This window comes from Meleagris gallopavo, chromosome 2 (assembly GCF_000146605.3).
Source record: "Meleagris gallopavo isolate NT-WF06-2002-E0010 breed Aviagen turkey brand Nicholas breeding stock chromosome 2, Turkey_5.1, whole genome shotgun sequence".
Classification (NCBI taxonomy): domain Eukaryota; kingdom Metazoa; phylum Chordata; class Aves; order Galliformes; family Phasianidae; genus Meleagris; species Meleagris gallopavo.
The window spans coordinates 20,406,097-20,411,108 of NC_015012.2; the positions used below are offsets into that span (position 1 = coordinate 20,406,097).

At 40.0% G+C, this 5,012-nt stretch overlaps 1 long non-coding RNA gene across 1 annotated transcript in view; it reads left to right on the forward strand.

The window, feature by feature from the left end:
* Positions 1-3,287, forward strand: part of LOC104909576 — a 34,611-nt gene extending 31,324 nt beyond the window's left edge. The window contains exon 3 of the long non-coding RNA XR_792421.2: positions 43-3,287. This is a non-coding gene — a long non-coding RNA (uncharacterized LOC104909576). The remainder of the gene's footprint in view (positions 1-42) is intronic.
* The last annotated feature ends 1,725 nt before the right edge of the window (positions 3,288-5,012 follow it).

Consider the following 5,012-nt stretch of genomic DNA (forward strand, 5'->3'; position numbering starts at 1 on the left):
TTCTTTCTTTCTTTGTTTTTTTTTTCCCTTTCTTTTCCTTAGAATCTCTTCTGCTGGGATAGAAATAGATAATGGACCTGCCAGATGGAAGATCAAATCTTGAAAGCAGAACTGAGATCCATATCTCCACCTGAGAAAGCAAAATACTGTAAATATATACATATAATAATTTAAAAAAATCAGAATCTTGGACTTCCTTTCCAAAATGCCAAGAGAGAGGCATTCCTGTTGGATTAAGCACTTCAGTGGCTAGTGTGTGCTTCATGCCATCACTACAGGGACTATGGTGGTCTGGCACATAGGAATGTTGTTAAGGACAAGGCTGTCTAGTTGGGACCTCACAGGTGAAATGGTGGTGTGGCAAGGCCATACGCAGAAGTCAACTACGAGAATTGCTGTCCCAAAGCAATCCCACACTTCCTTAGAAAGCAAGGACTCAAACTCAGAAGTTTTTGGCTTTTCAAAGCGCTACAAGTAGCTCTCACCTGGTGCTTTAATGATGAACTGGTTGCTTGTGGTTGGCATTCTGGCATACGTGCAGCTGGACACATACACATGTATACATTTCACTATTTTGCTCCATGTACTTTGACCTTCAGCACTAAAGTAGGACTCTGTCTGCAGCATTTATGTCAAACCTGCTATATCTTCATCACTCATCAAGGCTTTGCATCAGACAAAGAGGCTGTGTCACCTTTCCTCTCTTTCCTTCTGACTCTCCTTTCTATCATGAGCTTTTAGAGCTATGATAAACAGCAGAGAGCCATATACAGCATAACGATAACCCAGATGACAATGTCAAATCTGCATTCATTCCATGTGTGAGTGTTACTGAAGAAGAAGACACCAGGGAAGGGTGATCAGAACTGGCAAGAAAAAAAAAAAGAAAGAAAGAAAGGAAAGAAAGGAAAATAGAAATAGAATGAGGCTAACCCAAATTCTAGTTAAATAAGAATTTATGAAAACTCTACATCAGATTAGAGAGACACTTGAACCAAAACCATATTTTAAAATACTCGTGGAAGACAGCTCATTGCCTCAGAACATGTTTTCAGTGGAAAATCTCATTGCCACAGTGTTTCTTGGTCTAGAGAGTTGCAGTTTGCAGGTTACTCCTCACTCAGTTACATACTCACTTATGTAAAAAGATCATTTACAAAAGGAGAGGAGGTTGTGCTTTTGGCAGCTTAAGTGGGCCTGCCCTTGAGAGACTTCCTGGAATATTGATCTGCCCTTTTCTGGAAGACACTGGGAAATGAAAAAGGATCAAGAGAAGACAATGGCAATAAAAGGAAAGGACCAGCACTGTGATCCCCAGAGGCAGAGACCCCATGGTGTTTGAGAAGTGCCCCAGTGCAGCAGTGGGACTTCATGGCCTACTGCCTTTTCCTCACTTTAGAGAAAAAGTGGAAGAACAGGACCCAGCTTACAAATAATCTAGGAAAAACTGGCTGATCTGGACCTTAATACAATAAAAAACGGCTTAAGGGCATGGACCAATGTTGCAAAACATGTCTGTGACAGAGCAGATAGCTGCATTCTAGTATCCTTATCTATTAAAGGATCCTCTGCTATTGAAATATTCTTCCCAAGTGTATCTATATATAACTTGCATAATAACAGATGCTATTCTAGGGAAAGAAATGTAAATAAGTAAATGAATAATAAAAGCATAAGAAATTACGTAAATGGTTGTGAAAGGGAATTGAAGTAACTGTATAGATAGCAGTGCGACCCTGGCTAGAAGAAGAAGACAATATTTCCTGTAAACATGTTGTACTATTGTGAAAACAAGCAGAAAAATGTAGGGTTATCAACAGAAAACCCCAATGCTTAACAATAGGGAAAATTAGGATAAAGTCACTTGAGATCATTAGGTCATCCTCATTAGAGAAGTTTAAAATTACTTTTGATTAAATACAAGACAGAGCTCTATGGAGGAGTTCTTACATGCTATCAAGACTAGATCGAGAGAAGAATCTGTAGTTTTGTGTGAACAAAGACAAAACTTCATGTGAGATATTAATTGTATCTTTATTCACATGAAATTCAAGTCCTGCAGATACTGGCTCTGACTTGTCACCAATAGGCTGGCCTGACATTTTCAGGTTTGCTCCAGCACTCTCCTTTTTATTTACACAATAGAGATTTCTTTCCTTCCTACAGTGTATGTCCATCTTTGAAGTTTTCAATACTGGAGAGTTCGTTCTTCTGCTTAAAGGCTTGCAATCTTTCCTTATTTCAAGGTAACTCTCCAGAGGTAGGAGAGGATGGACATAATGACTACGAGGTCCTCCCTCTGATTGAAAACTGATAGGAAAGAATTTCTGTGCCTTTTCTATCTCTTCAACAGACTTCAAAATTTGTCTCCAGTCCTTCTTAAAAGAATAATGCCATCATAATTTCTGCTCTAGCTCTTCTGTAGCTCGGTACATCTACAGGTGGCACAGCACACATTCAGCCCTCTAACCTGGCATGGCAGTGGCAAAAATTCACTGCACAATATTAATTTATCCTTCTGCTCTTGGCTTTCTACTTTCAGAGCCTCTGGGGATATTCTTCCCTAGGGTAGGGAGAGCAAGGACGCCAAGCAGCCTGGGGGAAGGCTAGTATGACCTTGATTTAGCAATAGTGCAGCCATGAGATTTTTTGTGGTGGAGTTTGAAATATCTGTTATTTTGCATAGCAGAGATAAATTGCACTAAAAGGAATGGGGAACATGATGGTAATTAACAGAAATGAAAAGATTTATCTGTCCAAGTTGAAAGAAGTAGCTGGCCAGTGAAGGAATGGCTGTACGTCTGTTTGGAGGGTTGCATATCTCAGACGTGCTCTGCAGCTCACAAGCTGAAATCACAGAATCGTAGGGGTTGGAAGGGTCCTCTGAAAATCATCAAACCCACAACCCTGCAAAAGCAGGCTCCCTACAGTAGGTTGCACAGGTAGGTGTCCAGGCAGGTTTTGAGTATCCCCAGAGGAGATTCCACAACCTCTCTATAGACATCTAAACTCCCCAAACTACTTGATCACTCAGCTACAACTCCTTGGGCATTTCCAGTTGTGATGGTGTCAGTACTGTTGCTAACACGGGTAGTGCAAAAGTTTTTCAGAGATCCCAGAGCTGAAAGATCCTTACCTGTATTTCTATTTTCCTTTCTGTGCTAATAACAGCAGCTCTATTCCTAATAAAAATATTCAGAGTACTGTGTTACGTCTGTTTCTTAAATTGTGATCATTATGTGACTAATCATAATAATAATATGATATTAGGGAAAAAAATGTTAGAAGATAATCCCTGGAGGGAAATGAATTTCTTTTTATCATCTACAGTAGTTTATTTCACATATTCATGACCCTCCTGGTATCCTTTTTTTTTTATGATGAGCCATAAAAATGACAAAATACATTAGCAAAGTTCTCAGTTTATGCTAAAATGACCATATTCAAAAATAATAACAGAGACTTGTATCAGCAATGCAAAAGATGCATGAAGTAATTGGTGCTTAATTTGTACACAAACTGTCAAGGCAGTTTTCCTCACGGCCTGCATCTTCTGAATTCATTAGTCTCTAATTAAGGCCAGTTGGGACCAGCAGTTAGAAGGTTAAAGAGGTTCTGACAGCCCTAATCATTGCTCAGGAAGCTGAAAATGTATGCAAAGTCTCGGCAGATGGGGTGAGATCTGCTTCTGCCAAGTGATAACTGTTATTCCTTTGCACCTCCAAAGCTGTCATCCTAATAGGCACATTTTAAATTTATTAATGCTCTAGTTACAATGCATACACAGTCTCTAATGGTATGTCATTCAGAGTATATAAACTGAGCAATTAACACATATTACCTGGTAATGGTAAAATTATTTGTTGCCTGTTTGATTTTTTTTTTTTAATTTCCTAATCCAGCAAGAATAGTCATAAGCAAAGAGTTTTCTTTGTTAAAAAGAGGGGACTCTGAGCTGCTTGTTTGTTTGCTGGCCATTAATTCTTTGTTTCTGCAGACAAAAAGCTCACAAGCCATAGCTAACTTTTTCTCATTATTTCCAGCCCCTAAAAGATACAGGTTGCAGTTATCTTACGTTCTTCGAAACTTAATTTAAAAATGTATTCTTCATTCAAATAGAATTTTGAAAGGAGTTCTGTGCTGTTGGTTTTTGGTTTTGTTTTTTTTTTGGTGTTGTTGTTCTGAATTTAGCTCTGTGTTCAATCCTTAAAAATTCAATTCTAATCAATCAGAAAATTGCTGTTGTCCACCCATCACACTGTTTCAGTGAGATGTCCATATTTCGTTCCCCTGCATGGTGGTATCTCACTCCTTATCCTATTTGGTGTAAAGCTCCCTAATCAAGAGAAAGGCATGTTTTTTGGTCTCTCTGTCCATCTGAAGCCTTCAAACACAGGAGACTCTCAACTGAATGTAGTACTTTGTGCAATCGTTGCCTGTGATGGGGAAGCCTCAAGAAGAGCCTTCCTTGCAAGGAGCAGAGCGGCCAGGAGAGTGTTGGCTACTGCGGGAGTGGAGGAATCACAAACAGTGCTAATAATGCGATGTTAATGTGAGCAACAGAACAATTGCATACCTGGTGACTAATAGGCCAGGAACCGATTCCTCTGTTGGAATTGATTGATTTCACTCTGTGTAATGAGCGTAGCACAAGTAGGGAAAGAGAAGGCAGTGTATCAGAGCTGTGGGGTTGACTCTACCCTCACCAGCCTGAGTCATGAGCAGATCTAAGGATGTCAAAGAGTTTCCAGAAGTACAACATCTACATGAGACATAGCCATGGGTAACTCTTCGCCTCTGAGATTTCCCCAGGTCACATTTCAGACCTCAGCACCTGATGCAAGTCAGAGAATTGCAATCACAGAATGGCTGAGGTGGGAAGGCACCTCTAGAACTGTCTGAGCCAACCCCCCTCTCACACAGGGCCAAGAGTTGTGAAGAAGAGACTCAAAATGCCTGTCAGCCAGCAAGCCTGGTCTTCTACTTCTGAAATTGAAGGAGAATTCTCCTGA